General features: G+C 40.4%; 1 protein-coding gene and 1 long non-coding RNA gene across 2 annotated transcripts in view; one reads left to right on the forward strand and one right to left on the reverse strand.

The window, feature by feature from the left end:
• The window catches only part of LOC309343182, a 25,083-nt gene extending 12,347 nt beyond the window's left edge, over positions 1-12,736 (reverse strand). The window contains exons 1-3 of the long non-coding RNA XR_014157160.1: positions 12,477-12,736; positions 12,020-12,083; positions 9,253-9,376 (exon numbers count right to left, since the gene is read on the reverse strand). This is a non-coding gene — a long non-coding RNA (uncharacterized lncRNA). The remainder of the gene's footprint in view (positions 1-9,252; positions 9,377-12,019; positions 12,084-12,476) is intronic.
• Positions 1-16,991, forward strand: part of LRMDA (leucine rich melanocyte differentiation associated) — a 734,468-nt gene that overhangs the window by 344,626 nt on the left and 372,851 nt on the right.

Genomic DNA, 16,991 nt, shown 5'->3' on the forward strand with positions numbered 1-16,991 from the left:
GCAAACTTGGCCCTCCAGATGTTTTAGAACTACAACTCCCATCATCCCTAGCTAACAGGACCAGTGGTCAGGGATGATGGGAATTGTAGTCCCAAAACATCTGGAGGGCTGAGTTTGCCTATGCCTGGATTACTATGATACTAACTTGTCATTCAGCTAGAAATTGACTGAACTAGCCTATCATTTGCAGAATTTGTGCAACTGGATTGATTGGTCTTGTAATTATAACTTTATGTCATCAGCATATATAGCAAATTTAACATCTTCAATTACAGTTTGAATCCCTGTTGTAGGTGTTTTTTCTAATTGCCATGCCCTAATGGCATGGTATCCAAATCATGAATAGTTTGGCATGATATCCAAAATGAGCCATAGTTGAAATAAAGGATTCCTGTGCCTTGCACACCTTGTAGGTCTAAATTGTTCCATATGGGGGAAATAAGTTGCTAGACTGGCTTTTGTGTTAGCAAAAATCAGTTTAGTTCAATTTGAAAAGCCCATTCCTAAAGAACTATTTATCATTTAAATAACTATAGCCATCCTACACAATCAAAGGCCTTAGCAACATTTAAAGTGAACCAAAAGTAGAGTTTGATTTGCATTTTCATGAGTGTACATGTTTGGCACATAAAAGAGTTTTGAGGAGCCTGAAATATAATTATTGTTGCTGATGTTTTTTATTTATTTATTTATTTATTCATACATACATACATACACACATTTTTCTTGATGAGACTCAAGGCAGCTTACAGATAAAAATAAGAAAAATTAAAAACATAGAAAATAATAATTAAAAAGAATTAAATATTGATAGCATTAAAGCTACCATATCATATCATATACATACCAATAATTACAATAAAAACAGCATAACACCAGCCCTTTCATTAAAAGTAGACAGTGCCAAAAACGTGTTGGAACAAGAAAGTCTTCACCTGCCAGCGAAAGGACAAGAAGGAAGGAGCCAGTCTAGCTTCTCTAGGAGGAAGTGCCAAAGTCTGGGAGCAGCCACTGAGAAGAACTCCAAAAACAGAAAAAAGCAGGAAGGCACCAATTGCAGGGGAAAAGAAGCTACTGAATGCACTAGAGAAAATATTCCTTTGCAAGAAAAAGGAAGGGAACTTCTAAGCACACAAAGAAAAACATTTTCTCTTCTGAGCATAGAAGTTTTCTTCCAAAAGAGTTCCAATCAGACATTTTTGCAACACTTCATTCATTCCGTCTCCTGGTTATCAGCTTTGGTGGCATTTATTTTAAAAGAAGATTCCGCTTGCTGACCACACAATCCTGCCAGGAATCATATAGCTACCATTATATCATATCACCAAATAGAACCAAATAATTAATCGGATTTGGCTGTGTGATAATGTAACCAAATCAAATTGAAAACAATGCTTCCTGCCTATATTCTGAGTGGGTAAACATTGTCACTTCGTTTCACAAGGAGTCACAAATTAATTGCCAGAGTGAGGATAATTTTTTCAGGGGGCAATTCACTTTCACCTCAACCGTTCTATTTATCAGAGAGTCTTTATGAATTGGGTTTGGGAATTTTTTTCCTTCATTGCATATTGCCATTTTCTTGGCCTCTTCCCATGACTGAGGAAATACTTTTTGGCATAGATTCTGCTGAACTATCTTAGCTATCATGGAACTAAAATATAAATGTTTATTATTAGTAGTATTATTATACTTAGCTATGGAGCCATCTTGGGAAAAACGTATGTGTTGGTTTGTGTTGAAGATTTGTGTTAGATCCAGTGCTTTCTGAACATTAATGAGCATGTGATGTAGCTTTATCCTGCTGAGCCACTCTTAAAGAAAAAGAAAATGTGATATTCAGATTCTTTGTCCGATACAATTCATTATATACTTCTAGAAGACAACTTCTGTGGCTCCTGGTATCTTGGCCAGCCCTCCACACCTCAGCTGTTTATCTCTTTTATAACTCTTATAAATATCATCTTCTTTTGTCACTTAACTAGTTGTGCTCACATTTCTTGTTATGTTTTTTCACCTTCCTCAAAATATTTTTGTTTCAAAGTGGTCAGAGATTCCTGCTTATAGGAATCTTTCAGCTTCATTTTCTTTCTTGCTCTTAGTAATACCTATTTATTCTCATTACCCTTTTTACGTCAGGCTTCTAAGTTTTACTTGTAGTTGCTTTTCTATTAATCTAATAACTCTTTTGAAACCCAAATGGCTGCTTTTGGGCCTTCCATATTAAAATATAGCCTCCCATATTAAAACTAAATTACAAGTATATAAATAAGAGTGAAATATTCCTGACATTAATGGCTTCCACCATAAATATGTTGTGAAGGAGTATATTATTCAATTCCCAATGCTTAGTTGTTCCACTGTTACCTCTTCTAAACCACTCCATATTAATTAGTAATAAGTACTTTTTCTTTGTCTAATTCTGGATTATTGAACAAATGCGCAAACTCATGGGAAGGTAATGAGTAGGTTTTTTTACAAGATAAAAAATTGTGGCAGTTGGAATAAAATATAAAACTATTGTCACCAAGTTCTGAGTTTCAGTGGCACTTAATACCTACATAATCCCATAGTTTGTAAACCTATCTGCAAGAACGTGCTTTACATTTTTAGGTGTACACTTTCATATTGTGCATTTAATAATAGAATATTTGAAATTGGAAGAGAAGGGTAAAAGGGGTGGAAGCCCCACTTTGCCAGAAGGAGTCGTTGTGCTGGTTTCTTTTAGTGCTCTGGGTTGGTTGAATGCAGCCCTCTGTTTGGATGTACAGTGGTGCCTCGCAAGACGAAATTAATTCGTTCCGCGAGTCTCTTCGTCTTGCGGTTTTTTCGTCTTGCGAAGCACCCCTATTAGCGGCTTAGCGGCTATTAGCGTCTTAGCGGCTATTAGCAGCTTAGCGGCTAAGCAGCTATTAGCGGCTTAGCGGCTTAGAAAAAGGGGGGGAAAGGGAAAAAACTCGCAAGACTCGCAAGACGTTTTTGTCTTGCGAAGCAAGCCCATAGGGAAATTTGTCTTGCGAAGCGCCTCGAAAAACGGAAAACCCTTTCGTCTAGCGAGTTTTTCGTCTTGCGAGGCATTCGTCTAGCGGGGCACCACTGTAACAGTTTAGTGCTACGAGTGTGAGGCTGGGAAATCCTCAGGCATGCTCACACACTCCTCCTATGGCACAGCTACAAGAGAGGGGTTTAAAGCTTTCCCTTATGTTTTCAACTAACCATACTTAGTTGTTTTATCCAAACCAAGAACTGTGGTTAACGTTAACATTCTGTTATGGTTTAGGGATACGAGCCAATATTGTAAATCACAGGTTGAAGTAGTTTCCCTCATCATAGTTAACACTAACCACAGTTTGTCTAAATTTGGATATAACAACTTCAGTTAACTGAAAATGGAAACAAAAACTCTGTGTGTGTGTGTGTGTGTGTGTGTCCGTGTCCATGCTGGAGGAAGAAAGCAAAGGGGAATGCACAAACCACAAGGCTTGTGCACATAACGTTAGCCATAGTTTAGCATTACAGTGGTACCTCGGGTTACATACGCTTCTGGTTACAGACGCTTCAGGTTACAGACTCTGCTAACCCAGAAATAGTACCTTGGGTTAAGAACTTTTCTTCAGGATGAGAACAGAAATTGCGCGGTGGCGGCGTGGCAGCAGCGGGAGGCCCCATTAGCTAAAGTGGTGCTTCAGGTTAAGAACAGTTTCAGGTTAAGAACGGACCTCCGGAACGAATTAAGTACATAACCAGAGGTACCACTGTACATTCATCAGGCCACTTTGTAGACAAGCTCTACGTTTAAAAACAAATTCCAGTTTTCAAGTCAAAGTTGTACTAGGGCCTATCCAGTTGAATATCAGGTCCATAATCTTGTGAAATGACAGACCCCCCCCCCCCGAAACAATCCTCTCTCTCTTTATTGTCTTGTTTGTTTGAAGTGACGGTATCTTTGTTTTGTGCCTACTAAACTGGCTGTTGAAGAAATAAAATTGCATGGTTTTATTGTGGGCAGTTGTATTGGGAGGGAAATTCCCCCCTCCCCATAAACTTTCTCCAATCTTCAACAGCTCTTTTTGTCAGTAACTCCAGCAGGATGGCGGGATGATTATGTTGCAGTTTCTAAGAAGAGGTGTTAAGGGTTTATTTAGTGCCTGCAGATTGATGGCTAATGGACTCCATTGGGCTGTTTAAATGAAAGTTTCCCACAATCTGATACTAAAGTGGAGTCCTTGAGTGAAGCTTTTATCGTTCTTTCAACAGTCTCATCAAGGAGTTCCTTTTTTTCCACTCTGGGAACTTTATTTCATGTTGTGTATTTCTAATCCAAGGGTTACATCAATCAGCAATCCTGTAGAAATTTGTGGGTTGTAACAAAAAAGGAGAATTTTTGCATGCTGTGATGGGGTTTCCTGGTCTGGCAAACGCATCTATCATAGGTTTCTATGGAAAATACTTGAGCTGGGACTTAAACTGCAATTTGTTATGCTTAACATTCCCATTTGATTTCTACGACTGGGTTTCAGTTGCTTTATTTTTACTAACAGGGTTCCACTGGGGGAGATGCTTTGCCCTATGGGCGAAGCCAAAAGACTGCTTCTTTTATGCTGTCTTGGGAGATGAAAGAAAATTCATCCCTAACAGAGAACATCTGCATGTTGTTGTTGTTTTTAAAGGGAGAAATTATTAAACCAATATTGACAATTCTGGTTTGTTTTGTTGCTTCTTGCAATGTTGAGGGAGAGACCTGCGCTATGGAAAGTAGCGTAGGGTTTACCATCACTTCCGACTGGATGGAAACACATATTTTAAAGCTGGAATCACAGGGGCATTATGGCCTGGGGCCTGTGCACACATTTTCTACGTCCCGCCGTAGAAAATGCATTTTGCAGAGTTTTGAAGCATTTTGCAGAGTTTTGAAGCATTAAAAAACAGAAGCTAGGAATAGGCAGTAGAGTATAAAGGACCAGCAATCTCTGCATAGTTTCCAGCCAAGCTTTGCAGATGCTATCCTATGTACTCCATTGTGACCAGAAACAGAGTGGCCCACTCATTCTATTTTGCACTTCAGCACCCTTACTACAGAGGGCAATAGGGTCATATTACAGCCCCCAGCTCAGCAGAGGCCAAGTGACTGAACAACTGGACACTAATTTCCCATCTGGTTATGTAAAACTGCTGGCTCTGTCCAGGATCCTCAGCCTTTCTTCCTGACTCACTCCATGTTGCCAGTCCCCAAACCCACCTACTTGTACTTATATAGCCCTACAATAGTACAGTCATACCTCGGGTTGAAGTAGCTTCAGGTTAAACACTTCTGGCTTTCGCTGCTCGCGCATCCGCAGATGCTCAAAATGATGGCATGCGCATGCGCGGAAACGGTGAAACACGACCCGCAGATGCACAGTCGCGTGTTACGTTCTACTCAGTATGTGAACGGGGCTCTGGAACGGATCCCGTTCGCATCCAGAGGTACCACTGTAAAACTGTAGTAGTAGTAGTAGTAAAGACAATAGTAATAACATCACTAATAATCTGTGAGTCGTAAGTCACAAAATCTCACATTTAGAAGAGTTCAAAAGAGTTTGACTTGCATTGTTTATTCATGTATTTCAGGTTTTAAAAACTGGTTTCCTTTAACCATGTCAGCCAGATAGGCCAAACCACTCAGAATAGGGCAGATGGTACTTTGAACACTTCTGCTAACAGGACTTCAGTGCTGTCTGTCTTTGACTTCCCGCTCCCGCCCTTCTAAAGTGTTATCTATTCTTTCTCATTTTTGAGGCAGCCATGACAGCTCTGTCATTTCACTAACGCCTCAAAATTTTTCTTTCTGTTGTCAGTCAGCACACATCAGTCACAGAACTCCGATGGTTGTGATTGATGGCAAAAAAAGAGAAATAGGAAAAGGGTGCTGAACGTTGTGTCTAAAATAATAATTTTCTATTTTTACTATTACGTGCAAACTTTTGTTGGAAAATGGCTTGGGTTGCATCTCAGACATGTTATGTGCAGAACTATATTGATTAAAGAAAAACAGTGCTACAGATAAGAGGCCTCTTATGTGCTTATTGACACGCGACATTTGAAAAACATGGCACAATCCCATTACAGAAGCACTTTTAAGACCCATTGAGTGGGGAAATTTTTAAGCATACAGCTGTTGGCTATAACGCAGATGATGGCAGCAGACTAATGCTTGCCACTGAGTGTGAATTCAACAAGGAGCTATAGACGCTTCTGTCTCTCTGAGTAGATCTCAAAGAGCTTTTTGCATTATATAGTTATATGTACACTTAAAAATGTTTTGTGTGCAGCAGCTCTTAGGCTCCCATTGAAATAATTGATAACTATCAAGACTTACCTTTGACTGAATCATGTTCTGCCTTACTTGTATATGTAGGATTCAGTGAATCGGAATTCAGAGATTATAATTTGCTACTAAGGAAGTCAAAATGTTTTATGGGTTATAGGCATCCTACCTCTTCCTTTGCATCTGGGCGATAACCTCTCTCCCTCTCCTCCAGTAGATTTTAAGTTACAAAGGGAGATAAAAGACAATTTTAACGTAGAAATTTGAGTTAAAGTTTTCATGAAGGAAGTTTTTAAATATTCTTTTAAATATCTACCTGTTACAGATATCTAAGATGAGCAAGTGGAGCTGACAACAAAATGTTGTAAAGTACTCCTATTCAGGTTTCCAAACCCCCCATTTCACTTCCACTATGATCTGCTCCAACAACATTCAGCATTCTGTACACACTAAGCATGAAACTATAATAAATACTTATATCTGGCTTCCAGAAATTTCCATATTGGCAACAATAGCCGTGTGTGACCAAAACCCCCAAACCAAACCAAACCAAACCAAAAATCCTTTTTTCATAGATATAATTTGCTTTTATTAAGTTAAATTCCTATTAAAAAATAATACATTCCCCACAAACTTGTGTTTGGGCTACTATTTTCTATTTCACACTATGGGCCTAAGCAAAAGCAAAACCAAACCAAACCCACCCAGTTTTTGCCCAAGCCTGGCTCTCTTCTTATGTGGCCACTGGTTTTCCCTTTATCCAGCTCTGGAGACTAGGTGGATGTGGCTGGCACCCACCATTTTTATTTCTTTACAGTATCTCAGGTCTTTAATGTATTGCACCTCAAGAACAACATTATGTTGCAGCTTCCCAGGCATCATGAGGGAATTAAAATGCCAGGTGTCACACACCGTATTTGCCGACTATATCAGCTTTTTTCTAATTGCAGCACCTACTTGCTGATTTCATTATAACAGCCCTCTCTGTCCTTGCCACTACCACCCATCAACCTAGGGTAGGGTGACCCACCTGAGTGGAGAACTGAAGGCCTGCCAAACTTGGTGGTGGCCCTGAAGCCAGCCATGTTTCGCTGCCTTAAATCTGGCTACAAACCCAGATGTAACTGTGAAGCCATGGTTTAGTTTGCTGAGATAAACCCTGGCCTCAAAAGTTGTGTTTAAGCTGCACCACCTTGTCACATAGCAAGAAGAGAGATTGGAGAGGCATATGAAATATGGTTTGGTAACCTTGGGTTTGTTCATGACACGGAGCATAGTTAATGAAAATTATGCTATACAATTACCTAGGTTCACATCCTAGTTTATAGCCAATCCTGAATCATGCTTTAGGCTTTAAGGTATAACATTTAGCCATGGTTTAAAAAAAGAAAAAGAAAAAAAAGATCACAGATAAGCATTAAGTCTGCCCAGGACCACATAAGAATTATTCTAACATATCTTACTTTACACACACACACACACAAGTTAAATCTAGTTCAAGTATATATTCTGTAATAATATGCAATTGCAGGAACAATTCCTTTCAATGAAACTAGTTTAATAATAAATTCAATACTGTAGCAGTCTGGCTGCAGGATTTTTTTTTCCAGTGGTGGGGAAAAAAGAGAATCATGGGAAATATTTTGTTCTCCCTGGGAGCCAAGGCAATGTATTTACTTCAGGTTTTATTAAATGAGTTATAAATTTTCCCAGCAATTTACTCATAGCTCAAGAGGTTTAATTTGCATGTGTTGCCTTTTACAATATGCTTTTGGTAATGTTGCAGATGCTTCTTCCTTAGCTTCAGTAAACAACAGGCAGTTGGCCAGGTTTTGACTGAACATTTGCCAACTCATGGAAAATTAGTTAACTCTTTGGTGCCTAGAGTTTGACACTTTATTTGCATCATCCAAAATAATAGGAAGAACGAACAGGAAACACGAGGCCCAAAAGAGCACAATAGAAAAACTTTTCTGATGAAAACTCTTCCAGAATTTTTTTTTTACACCACTTGATTTTATATTTAATTGAAACCAAACATTAAAATATAATGGTCCGTCTATGCAGCTTGTTATTCCTTGCAAGCACAGGATTTGGTATTGGGAATAGCACTATAGTTACAAAATATGTAGGAAATGTCTGGTGGAATCACAGAAGCCATGGACAAGAGCAACTGAATAAAATTTCCTGTGGACAGGGGCAGGATGGCTCTTTGCTCTTCCCCCAGAATAGCAGTTGCGTGCCCAGATGCCGTGAGACCACTGCCCTACAGGGCACCGCCGTCCAAAAGACCACTTATGACAACATTATATGGTTTGAATTAGGCCACAGCTTTATTGACTACAGATGTAAGGGGCTTGGCATAGGCATTGGGTCAACCAATATCAACCAGCCCATTTGCTGGACGATCAATCAAGAGGTTGAACCAGTGTCAAGGACCAGTATGACATACATCAAATAGAAGCCACCTCTCGAGGAGTGGGGAGGAGCACTATGGCTCTAGCTCCATCTGCGCGTTCAGACAGAAACACCTCTTCCTGGATCCCTTTAACAGGATATACCAATCCCTGGAGCAGGCAGAGGCTTACAACCTCCGCTCTGAACATGACTAGGTTTTACCCAATGCCTTCTTCAACAAAGTTGTGACAATTACTACAAGGTAGGTGAAATCCCCCAGGTCTGCCTATAGAGCTGCCAGGAAACTTCCTCCATGGCACCGAATATGGCAACTGTCCATAGCAAGGTCAGATCCAACCTACCTACTTAAGTGGGTGATAAAAAACCAGCAATAGGGCGGGGGGTGGGAGATCCAAAATAGATCTGTGGTTCCCTGTCCAGAGGACACCCACTTTTATCCCTGGGGAGCAGACCTGAATGAAGTCCTCCTGGGGACCCAGTCAGTTTTGCCCCCCCCCCCCAGTGAGCCCACCCACCAGCCCACCTACCTTTGGTCAGTCTGGCAGGCAGGGTCATTCTGAGTCTTTCCAGCTGGAGGAAGAGGTGTGTTATGGGAAGACCCAGCCCAGGGACTGCTTTGGTGGTGGGCCAGCCCTGTTCCACAATGCTGCACTATTGTGTAGGTAGGTGGAAGAAGCAGAGTATATTATCATGCAAAAGGAGTAAGCTATATGCAAAATTGCTTAATATTCATGAATCATACAAATCACAGAACTCAACTGCTATGGCACAGAGTATACATAGGCTTAATAGTGGATATTTATTTATTTGACATTTTTAGCCTGCTTTCACCTGATGATTTTTTGTGAGAAGGATTATTTTGTATTAAATTAAGAACTGAACAAAAACGTACCATTTGGGATTAGCTTTCACTTAGGTAAAACCACCCTCCAACTGATACTGTTCTCTTACACAACATTGCTATTTGCTGATTTTTTCATTTCTTAACTGTACATATTCATATCCCACCCTTCTTCAAAGGAGAGTTGGTTTCAAGCTGGCTAGTTTCAAAGAAACCATAGTGGTCAATAGCCACAGTTTGTCTGCATGATAGGAGAGGGGAGTTGACATTAAGCCCAAGACTCGCCTAGTCTTGATCATGTCATATTAGATATTTCTTTACAATGCTTTTAAAAATCGATATACTAAAACTATGGTTTAGACTGATGTCAAAACGCAGTGAGAAAGCACAAAATTATTAGTAGTAAAAAGTGACAGTAAGTAAAAACTAAACACTGCTGCTAAAAATGAAGCTCAGGTTTGAATTTGCCCCACACATCAGAAGGCATCATTGTTGAAACAAGTGGACTTGTGTGCCTGAGTGTGACAAGAGCAGGCAGAAAGGATGGGTATGAGCCTGCCAAAGTGTGTACTTGTGTGTTTAGTCTGGCCTATTAACCAGTTTAAACTAGGCAGCGTGCCCACAAAGCAAGGAGTGTTACTTGTTCCTGCCTTGTTCAATACATTATCCAGTCCTAGGCATGCACCTCCCCTTCTGCAGTGTGTGGTTGTGTTTTCCTTTTGTATTTGGTTACTGCTTCCCCTAATGTTTTAAAATGTGCACTAGCCCAGCACTGAAATTAAATAAAATGAAGATGGTAGGCCAGCCAGTGATTTTTCATAACCAGTCTTGCTCTCAGTTTCCGTCTGTTCATTTCATCATACTGTCACTTCCACAAGGCCCTACATTTGTGAGAATGCTCTGTGTTGCATACCTTGAAGGTCTAAGTAAGAAATATAGGAGGCTGTGTGTAAGGGAAACGTTTCAGCATAATTTTTAATTTTTTTGCCCAGGCAGAAATTGATGTGCTACTCCAAAAGAGTTAGCTCACCCTTCCATTTGAGAGGTTTGCCTTATATGTGGAGGAAGGACGCGGATGTGCATAGGGGGGAGATGAGGAGCTCTGACTAACTAGAGTAGGTACTATTTTATCCCTTTGTGGTGCTTACTGTTTATCCTAATTCAATGATAATTTGTAATAGATGAATTGCTAATGTGTGTACACTGTTGGCCACAGGCTGCCACTTGGCATTCATCCCACCCAGAAGGCCAGCTAGCAATCGAATTGTGAAGACATGCAGCAGTGCCCACTGTCAAAGTAGGTCTCCTTAGGAGAACAGCTGTTGCATTTTTATGATGAGCATTGCTTGTTACAGAGAGCACAAATGTTACAGAGCTTGGCACAAATCTTGTACGTGTCCCAGGGACCTAAATGACAAGGGTGCTGCTTACATGAACCTTCAGCCTAATGCTGGTAGGATTTTGTAGACAAACAGTAAATTGCTAAGCTATAGGAATGTACAGTCTGCCATGGTTTATTTTAAGATTCCCTCCTTCCCCAATACTACACAAGCAGCCAACAGACTGCCCCTTCTCTGAACTTTTTTGTAACTGAATGAGAACAGGAGAAAGGGAAGGGGAAATGAGAATTGAAAGAGTGAGGCAGGCAGGACAGGAAGGAAGAGGAGAAGGGGAAATAACAGAGAAAGAAGGAAGGTAGAGACAAGAAAAGTTGAGGAAAAGATATAGAGGGAACAAGAAAAAATCAAGGTGCCTTGAAATGAGTGAAGTAAGAAGATGCAGCTGGTCCTCAAATAATTTGGGGAACATATTCTCTCCCTTCCCTATAGTTGGGTACTATAGTGACTCCCTCCTTCCCAAAAAGCTTAATTGAGGGACTATGCTCCCATTCCCGGCCAAAACACTGGTGACTAGGTTATCATAAAAACCCAAGAAGAGCCTGCTGGATCAGGCCGATGAATCCTGGGATCTGTCATTTGTTAAAAGTGTTGAGAATGGTTTGGAAATTCCCTATTCCCCTCACAGCTACAATTCCCAGAGTTCCCTAGGAGAATAGATTGATTGTTGAAACCATTCTATTGTAGCATTCTAGTGTGACATTCCTCATTTAGCCTATAAGAAAAACAACAACAACACATGAATAGAGACTAATGCCACAAAAGTTACTCTCTGTCCCATCCTGTCTCCCCTTCTTCATGTTTTTGAAGGATAAGCTCCTTCATTTTTGACCCTACAGGGCAAGAAGGCAGTAGCTCGGACCTTCACTAGCATATACCGTCTAAATATGAAGGTAGTATATAGCCATCAACTAGTCAGTGGGGTAGTCAGGCTTCCATGTCCCCATAGGTCCTACTCACAGGTGAACAGTCACATAGACTCAAACATAGACAACTATACTAGGAAAGCACAGCTATCTAGAAGCCAAGCAAAAAAGAACAATACAGAGCACTCACCTTGTGATACTAAACCATACCAGACAAGTTACAGAGCGGAACATTAACTGTTCCATTACTGGTCCTGAAATGATACGAAGGCATTAGTAGGCTTTTCCTCCATAAGTTTGTCTAATCCATTTTTAGAGTCATCTAAGCTAGTGGCCTTCACCACATCTTGTGCTGTACAAACAAGCGTTTCCCCAAAATGTTCTGCTTCTTTCTCCTCCCACAGATACCAAGGAAGAAAACAGAGAACTCTTTCTTGGCAACTGAGTCCTTTGGTTCTAAATATTAAGCTTTCGCTATAATTAAGAATGCAAAATGGAAACGTTTTGTTTTGAAATGTTTGGGGAAACTGCTATTTATGAAGTGATTTGCAGATTACCAGTACGTTCAGTCTAGAGGCAAAACGAACAGTCCCAAGAGCTTAAAAGACATAACAGTATATTTAGTTTACAACAAAACCCAAACACACCTGTGTATGTATGAGGTTGGAGTTTCAGACAAGTGATGAGCTGACAACTGGTTTTTGACATAGCTGCATGGAAAAAGTTGCAGGGAATTGAGATGCATTTTTGAGATGAACCATTTTGGAAAGTTTAGTGCCTCTGACTTAATGAGGCGTGGACTGGGGAGGGTATGTGATGTGAGGAGAGCCCCAGGGGCCAGACAGGAGAGACCTGGAGGGCTGTATATGACCTCTGGATCTGAGGTTCCCCACCATTGGTATAGACTCTTGGGCATCCTTGGTTAGTAGATGCAGAATTCAGAATTCTGAGTGACACAAATTCCATTCACCTCTTACCTAACAAAGGAGCTGCAGGGCTGCACCTTTAGCCTTACCTCCTTGCTAAACACTCACCCTACAGCCCTTTTGTACTCACATTGCCTCTTCATGCAAGCAAACAGCTACAGTGCCACTCAGTGTCCACACGTTAACAACAGTGAAATTGAAACATGGAATGTAAACATGGAATGGAGCATCCTCTTGGGTAGGCAGTCTTGTTCCATTTCTAAAGGCAAGCTTTCGAATCTTGTAGCAATATTTGGCACAAAAGAGTTAGAGCACAGGCAAAGGGTCATGCTAGGTTTTGACAGTGTAAGCTCAATCACTGGGTTAGAGAAATAGTGAGAAGAAGATGCTATCAAGACGATGAGCACAAGGGTCTCTCTGACTTGGAGGAATGAGCAGAATAGGATGACCCTGCTGTTAGACCACGTACTGCTATTTGTCACTGCCCTGACTGACAGGCTTCTGCAAAATAGAACATAGAAAGGCCATTTGTGTCTTGGAGTGTTGTTTATTTTCTAAGTTATTTTGGGACTGTGTGCAGTCTAGTCTCAGAGCCTTCTCTAGGAATGGAATATACATAACATCAGCTCAGGTGTAATATCTGCCCCTGTGACTAGCAATGTCCAGGGGTCATGAATGATGGGCATTCTGACCTTGCATGTTCAACAGAGCAGTATCATTAACTTACTGCACTTCCTAGCTACAGAAAAAAACAGACTGCAAGGATCCTGTCTTGAAAATAGCCATCCTACTCAGGATTAACCAGGCAGATTAACCAGTTCCCCTTCCACCTTTGTAAAGGTCATTATTGTCCTCATTTTATAGAGAGGAAACTGAACCTGAGTGTTGGCTTCTTGGGTAATATCATTCCAGGTGTCCCATTCACTTCAGATCCAGGGTACTGCTAGTGGACCTGATGATGCCACATGGTTAATGGTTTTTGGAAGACTCAGAGCCTGGAGCAAACAAGCGTCTCAGTTTACAGTGAGAATTGCTATGGCTCTCTCAGCAGCTGGGACAATATGAGTCCCTACCACTGAGCCACAAAGGCATCCTTGGACTTCTGGTTAACAACAGCAGGTGAAGAAGAAAAGTTGTAACTGCATAGACACCAAATGTTCAAACGATTTAAGATTCGGGGTATATTTTTAATGCAGGAGATAAATGAAGATATAATTTAGCTGGCCACCCTGATGGGTCAAAATGCCAGAACTCACCTTTCTCTCCATTTAAGTATTACAGAGTAATAAGAATTGTAAATTTGGAACTCTGGCTAGAGAAGACATTTCAACTGTAATATAGCGTCAGGTTGATAATTCCTACTAGAGTAACTTTTAAAAGGACAAAAAAGTTCTGTGAAATTGTATACAATTTTTAATGTATTTGGAAAATTTGAGCAGCAAGGCATCATTAAAAGTGATAAATGGGGAAAAGAATAAGCAAATGGTGTTGTGTGATATATGACTGAGTATGTACAAAAGGTGAGAAGAGGAACCTAGGATCTAAAATTCAATGCCAAAGAGACAGCAAATGGAGAAAAGGAAATGGAGGGGAAGGGTAAACCAGAGAATATATGTTTAGTAGAAGTGACAAAAAGAAAAAGAAAAAAGGAGCTACTTGGTTTCTAGCGAAAGTGTTCTTTCTAATTTACTTTTGCAATGTTTTAAAAAATTGATTTTAACTTTGAAACAAATCCACAAAATTGGGGTACCAAAGGAACTGAAAGCAGCTTAAAAATGCTAAGCACATTTTCCCTTTCACCTCCCCATCCCTTCTGCCTTGCTTCTAATGTTATTGTGCTCCTCTCATTTTGACTTATAATGCATGCTCTGGTGAATGACCAAGGTTTAAGCATTCATTCAAGATTAGCATGTATAAGAAATGTAGGATACTTTCATTAATTGGATTAGGGTTATATGTGTTTCATTTAAAAGCTGCCGTGATCACTAATGGAATGACCTTGAAGTCATTATCTGTTAAGGAGCCCGAGACAAGATTGTTCTTCATGTTCCAGTTGTATTTGTCATTACTTGAAAGTGTAGCGTTCATATAAAATATTGCTCCTACACTATAAATGCATTTATTGAGATTTTTAACCCGCTACACAGCAAGAGTCTTTCTTAGGGAGCAATATTAAACCTGCAGAATACAATTTCTTTTTCTCTTGTCCACTTAAACAAACACACACACACACACACACACACAGAGAGAGAGAGAGAGAGAGAGAGAGAGAAATCTACCCAAACATGAGCATTTTAAAGTTCCATTTATATAATGAAAATGTTAAGTATGTGCTGAAATCTATTTCATTGAAACCAATCGGATGTTAAATTTTTACCTTGACAGGATTGTGTCCAGTGTATAGAATAGCTGTGTACTTAAAAAAGGGTTCCAATAACAGTTTTTTAATTCTTAATATTAACTTTTCCCCCTTCTCACTGATACCTTTTTTGCATACATATTTGAGCAGACACAAAGGATGTAAAATGCTAAATTTTGCCAGCTGATAACTAACACGACAACTTCAAATTCATGAAATGAAACCTTATGATGTATGCATTTGAAAGGATCTTCAAATTCAAGTTTTGTGAGTAATCTTACAATGTTTCTCATACACACACACACACACACACACACACACACACACTTAAATGTTGAGTTTTTAATTCATGTGATTTTCGGTTTAAGCTCTTGCTCATACTTTGGGATGGCCAAGTGCACTGATAAACACCACAATGTTTTCACCATTAGGGAAATGTGCAGTGCACAAAAACCAACTACCCCTGTCATGATCCAGACTCCGGCTAAGAAGTGAATTCAGTTTAGACACAAGAACATAAGAATAGCTGGCTGGATTAGGCCAATAGGCATCTAGTGAAGCATCCTCTTCTCACAGTGGCCAACCAGGTGTCTATTGGAAAACAGCAAGCACAAGAGCACTCTCCCTTCCCATGGCTTCCAGCAACTGGTACTTGGAAACACGGCTGCCTCCAACTGTGGAAGTAGAGCATAGTCATCATGGCTAGTATCCGTTGATAGTCCTCTCCTCCAGGAATTTGTCTCATCCTCTTTTATAGCCATCCAGGTTGGTGGCCATCACTGCCTCCTGGGGGAGCTTTCTTGGATGTGGCTCAGGAAACAGGCACCTGTGCAGTAAGCTGCTGTCCATCCATTGCACTGAATTCTTGGTCATCTTGCTCTTGTTCTGAGATTGAATCCAAAGAACTCTGAGCAGGGTAGTGAGAATGATAACAGTATAGTATAAATAATTGTGGAAGAGTTCATGCAATGTTGGAATAGGAAGAATTCATAGTTCTAGTGCTTCTACTGGACCAGATAGTTGCACAAGCTCTTACACAGGCAAAAGAGCATATTTGACTTCTCTTTCCCTAGGGAAAAGCTCTAATACAGGTTCTAAAATGCCCCCTCTTCACTTAACCTGCTCTCCCAACCCACATGGACCTCAATACTCGATGTCACAACCATGCAGACACAACTTGAATGGATGGCTTTGTTGAACATCCAGAGTAAAGAACGGATGGAGGTGGCCCATCATGTTCTATTGTTGACCATGAATGTAGAGGTGACCCTGCCAACAGCAAGTTTTATTCAGTTGCTCTTGACCATGGCTTCTGCCTCCATTGTTAGAGGCAGTATTCTTCAGAATACCAGTTGCTGGGAACTGCAGGAGGAGAGACTTCTCTTGTGCTTGGGTCTTCCTGCTTCATGGTTTCCTACAGGCATCAGGCTGGCCAATGTGAAAACAGGCTAATTGAGTGGATGGCCCATTGGCTTGATACAGCAGGCTGTTCTTATGCCCTTATATATGTTTTGATTATGTATTTTGTCTTTTTATGCTGTTAACTGCCCTGAGATCTTTAGATGAAGGGTGGTATACAAATTAATTAATTGAATGAATGAATGAATGAATGAATGAATGAATGTTGTTATGCTTTATCTCACTGTGTTCCAACTAAGCACTTGTTTTGCTGTGCCTGGCATCAGTGCTGGAAGTGAACCAAGCTGGGAGAAAAGTGACAGAAGGCATGGAGGTATGGTTGGAGAGCCAACACAGCACTCGGCACTTTCCTGCTTGTGCACAATTTTCAAGTTAAAATAAGACTCTTCACCCATTTACACCACAAAGCACTCATAACCCACCTACTTTCAGCAGCCAGAAACACCATAACCAGACAC

The sequence above is a fragment of the Podarcis erhardii genome (genome assembly GCF_964252035.2).
Source record: "Podarcis erhardii genome assembly, chromosome: 5".
NCBI lineage: Eukaryota > Metazoa > Chordata > Lepidosauria > Squamata > Lacertidae > Podarcis > Podarcis erhardii.